We start from the raw sequence: 5,292 nt of genomic DNA, 5'->3' as shown, positions 1-5,292 counted from the left end.
CTGTGCCATCACATATGCTCAATAAATATTTCTTGAATTACATTGAATTAAAAGTGCCTGACACATCTTTAAGTTTGAGGCTGTTTCCAAAAAAACTTTTACTTTAAAAATACATATTTTAAAAAGATGCCACTCAGTCTGCCTCAGGTAATCAAAGCACAGTCCCTTTCCTTCTTTAGCAGTGGCACCCTCCCATGATGGGGGGTCGCTCCTCCAAAGGGAGTCTGCTTGCTCTGACTTGGAGAAAGCTCTACCTGCACAAAGCTGGGACCTGCTCCCTGTGACTCTGTCCCCACCCCATGGGTCCCAGGCCTGAAATGAGTGGGCATTCACCAGGGAGAATGGTATATGCCAAGGCCGTTTCATACTAGCAGCTCTCAGGGGCAGGTGGGGCCTCCACTGAGAGGGGGAGGGGAGGGACACTGCCACCGTGGGGCCAGGCCAGGGTGGCCCCCTCCAAAGCTGGGGCCAGGGCCCTTCATGACCTCAGCTCCTGCAGCATGGCAAATCCCCCCGCCCCGCCCCCCCAGCTCTGGCCCAGGCAAAGCCAGGGGGCGAAGGCTTCCTGGGATATGTTCACTTAGCCACTGGCTAGGTGGGTTGCTGCTGTGGAGAGAGGAGGCCTGAGGTAGGGGCCTAGACAGGTTGTGGGTAGCACAGGGGTTTATTCTTCTGTGCCCGTTATCTCGTCAGACCTCAGAGGTAAGCTCTACCAAAGAAGGATGTTTGTCAGTGTCTAGGATAGTGCCTGGCACACACGGCAATCACGTAAACATTTGTTGGATGAATGAGGCTCAGAGATGTGCAGCAATGTGCCCAAGGTGCACAGCAAGTCAGTGAGGGACAGGGAGATTCAAACCCAGAACCGTCTGAGGCTGTAGCGGACCGCAAATTAAAAGAAGCATTCTACTCAATTCCGGCAGGAAAAACAGGGATTGATAGTAAATACAGATTAGTGAGTGTAGTGGATTGGACAGCAGGTCCCCCCAAAATATGTTCTCATCCTAATCCCCAGAACCTGTAAGTGTGATCTTATTTGGAGAAAGGGTCTTTTCAGATGTGATTGAGTTAAGGATCTCGAGATGAGATCATTCTGGATTATGTGGGTAGGCTATAAATCCAATGACAGGTATCCTTATAAGAAACATACAGAGAAAAGAAAAGGGAAAATAAATAAGTAAAAGAAAAACAAACAAACAAATTACACAAAAAAAAGAACCACAGAGAGAGACCGAGATTGGAGTCATGCAGCTGCAGGGGGTGCTGGCAGCCCAGAGCCTCCCGAGGGAGCGCAGCCCAGCCGACCCTCGACTTTGGTCTTCAGAACTGTGAAAGAACAGATTTCTGTTGTTTTAAGCTACATAGTTTGTGATCATTTGTTACAACAACCCTAGAAAACTGATAAGGTAAGTGAGGTAATAACCAAGTGTTCCTAGGCATTCCCATTTCTTTAATTCTTGTTCTGGTGTTCGATTATATTTAGAAATAGCAGCTAACAATATTGATTCACATCTATTCCCACCTTCGCTGTACCACCCTCCAGGTAAGATGGAAACATGTTAAAGTGTCTGCTGCCCACGCCAGTGCAGAGCCTAGAGGTCTGGGTGACGTAGTCTTGACTAAGGTAGAATTCCTTTTTTTTTTCCATCTCCTTCCTTTCTCCCTCCCTTCCTTCTTTCTTCTCTTTTTTTCCTAGTCTTTCTTTATCACTCTTTATTATTCTCCCCCTCTCTCTGTTCTCTCAACTCTCACCGGTGCTGGGTTTCAGATCCCTAGCAGGAGACAGCATGTCCTAACCAGTCCCAAATGCCAGGAGGGATGGGAGCAACCCCCAGTGATCATCATTGTCACCCCTTGCACTACCAAGGGTGCCACTTGCCCTCCATGCCCCTCCTCCACCCACCCACATGTGCTCACATACATCACTTGGCAGAGGAAATGAACGGCAGAGTAACTCCGCTGGTGTAGCTACAGGTGAAAGTGCTACTGTAATTCTGTCTCTCGTTTTGTTCCTACAGTGCTGTTGTTGCCGTTAGAACCTGTGCTCCTTGACAGGTTTGTTCATCAGAGCCAGAGAAAGATGCTCTATGCAATTTTCCCATGATGGTGGCAACAGGAATTGTGCTGTTGACTATGGTGACGGTGGGAGAGTGACACTGTGGGGTGCTCATGGTGATGGACAAGGCATCATTAAAATAGTAGAGGTGATTGTGGTAGCAGTGTTGGTGTGAAGGCAGTGGTAATGGTGGGACGGTAACTGTGATGGGGATAGCGTTCATGAGGATGCTGGCGGTGGGGAGAGTAATTTATGGTGGCAATGTGGCAATGGTCGTGCTGGAGGTGATGGTGACACTTGTGGTGAGGCAGGTGATGGCAGAGGTGTGTGTTGCTAGTGGTGGCAGAGGCATCACGGGAGATGGTAGAAATGGCTCCTAGTGGAGCTACTGATGTAGCTGGTGGTGGTGACGGTGATGGGACACCAGTGGTGGTGATGGGGTAGGTGGCAGAAATTGTGACATTAATGGAGGGTAGTTGTGGAAGAGGTAACAGTAAAGGTGCAATGCTGAGTGGTGGGAGTGACAGTGTGGGAGAGCTGGTGGTGACGCTGATGGTGCTGGAGGTGTGGGGCTCTGCCCTTGTATTGCTAACTCAGCGGCATGACCACCCTCTTCTGTGGTCTCCTTGCATCCTAGAGAAGTCTGGAGAAGTCTCCAGGATCTCCTTCCCCACATAGTTCCAGCATAGGGTCTGCCAATGCTTGAGATTTGGAAAGTGGAAGAGAAAGAGAGGCAGTTGCAGGCAGGTGACGTCCGGGAGGTGTGCAGCCATTTCTGGGCAATCTTGTGCAGATCCCATGCGTCAGAGCTGCAGGCTGAGACCATCAGCAATGACTCGCCTCCCTGACCTTTAGCCTCTCAGATTGTCCGGCAGCTGAGTAAGCCTGTGTTACATGTCACCTGCTTGTTGCAGTCAGTAATTCTGTGCTCGTAAGGGTCATGTTGGTCCTCTTGCAGGAGGTGGCAGTGGTGGAGGTGGGCGTAGTGATAATGGTGACGATGCAGGTGGTGACAGTGGTGGTGGAGGTGACATAGTTAGAGGTGATGGTGAGGCTGTTTGAGGTGAATATAGTAGTGGTAATGGTGGTGACAATGATAGAGGAGGTGACGATGGTAGTGATGATGGCGGTGGGCACAGTGACACTGGCTGAGGTGGTTATGGTGGTGATGGCAGTGATGGTGATGGTGATGATGGTCATAGTGGTGGCAATTGTGATGGTGACACTGGCTGAGGTGGAGATGACGGTGGTGATGGAGGCGACATCAGAGGTGAGTGGTGGTGGTGTGATGAAGATGACCTCGTAGTAATGTAATGAGGTAGACATGGTCACAGTGACGGTCATGGTAACAGTGGTGACAGTGGGGAAAGTGGTGGTGGTGGAGGATATAAGGGTGATGTGGTGTTTATGGTGATGGTGCTACTGGTGAGGGTATTGGTGACAGCAGCTTTGCTAAAGGTGAAGCCTGAGGTTCCTGTGACAATGTGATCAGGGCAGTGATGTGGGTGGTTACAGCAGTGTTAAGAGACAAGGGACCTGGGAGGATGATGAGGTGTCCGAGAATCCTCTAGATGCTTCCCCCTGACACAGGCTTCCCTTGCTGGCCTCTGTTGTCCTCCCAGGAGGAACTTTCTTCTGGCCGCTGCTGGTTCAAGAGCTCCTCAGCAGGCTCCCTGCCCTGCTCTGAGCCCTGCTCCTGGGCTGAGCCTGAGACTCACAACCTGGGTGGGTCTATAGGAGTCAGCTGGGACAGAGACAGGCTGGAGACCATGTGGAACGTGGAACTGGGCAGCATGCAGAGGTGATTTCCTCTTCTGCAAAGAGCTCAGATTCATGTCCTCTCAGGCCCTAAAGCTGGAAGTGTTTGGAGAGCCCTGTGAGAGCTGCTGGCGCCTCTGAGGTCCCTCCACAGGCCCTGCGTGGAGGAACAAGGATGTGCAGGTGTGAGCATCAGCTCGGGCCCCGCACTTGGTTCTTGCTAACTGCTAGGTCACTGTCCCTCTCTGAGCCTCTCTGTTCTCATTTGCCAATGGGCTGGGGCTTCCTTCTCTCTGGAGAGCCAGCCTAGCCTCCCTGGCCTCCAGCCTCTGATGTCCCATGTCCTCAGTCTCAGCCTCCCCAGAGCCAACCCCCTGAGCCATGGGCTGGGAAGAGAAAGAGGATGTCAGGTGACTGGGTGATCTCAGGTGGAGCCTGACAAAGTGCACAAGGAGGCCCAGAGAGGGCAAGGCACACCCAAGGTCACACAGCGGTCCCAGGAAGGCCTCCCCAGGGCAATCTGATGGAGGCCGATTAGGCAGCCAATTGGTATTCTGAGCAGTCAGAGGCCCCTCTCTGTCTCTGTAATTAATGGAGTGGCTTTTTAAAAGGATTCTAATCACCCCGATCCTATCTGCTTATCACTAGAGCTCCTAATTAGATGATCCTGGCAGTCACTCTGCTAATTCCCTCCAGCCTCATGCAGCCCTGCCCGGCCTGGGGCGATCCTCCCCACCCCCCTGTCCACCTTGGCCTGGCCAGATGGGCAGTTTGGGGCCTTCTCTCCCCTCAGGGCCCCTGGCTCTCTAACTGCATTACCTCCAGGATGGATGGGTGACAGCGATGGATGGATAAATGGATGGATGGGCCACTGGACGGACAGAGTGACAGGTGAGTGAAGGGACTGAGTGGTGGACAGTTACCAGAGTGGACAGAGAGATGGGCAGGCAGACGGACTGCAGGGTCGATTGCCCAGTGGTTAAGAGCTCAGCCTGTCAAATCAGACAACCTGGGTTCAAACCCCAGTGCTGCCCCTGTCCAGCCGTGTGTTCCTGGGGCCTTCACTTAACCTGGATGTGCCTCAGCTCCCCCCTTCACCTGTAAAATGGGGCAATGGTAGCACCTGCCTTGTAGGCTTGCTAGGAGGACAGCTGAGAATGGAGAGAGAGCTGGGTGGCCACGTCAGCTAGTGCTATGGCAGTGTCAACAGCTGTGGGCAGACACTCAGAAGAAATGACTGATGGGTGGGTGGATGGAAGGGGTGGCAGGCAGGCGGGTCCATGGGAGAATGGGTGGAGGATGGACGGACATGCGCACTGCAGGCTGATGGGTGGGGAGGGGGTGGCTTAGTTGACAGCAGGAGGAACAGCAAGTGCTCAGGGAGGCGTGGGAAGTGAGGGCAGCCTGTCTTCTTCTACAGAAGTGACAGGACCATTCCAGCTCAGTTCCCAGCACAGACCTCCTGGAAGACTTCCTGC

This window comes from Galeopterus variegatus, unplaced genomic scaffold (genome assembly GCF_000696425.1).
Source record: "Galeopterus variegatus unplaced genomic scaffold, G_variegatus-3.0.2 Scaffold196, whole genome shotgun sequence".
NCBI classification, from domain to species: domain Eukaryota; kingdom Metazoa; phylum Chordata; class Mammalia; order Dermoptera; family Cynocephalidae; genus Galeopterus; species Galeopterus variegatus.
The sequence above is the reverse complement of the archived record's forward strand: the minus strand, read 5'-3'. Positions refer to the sequence as shown.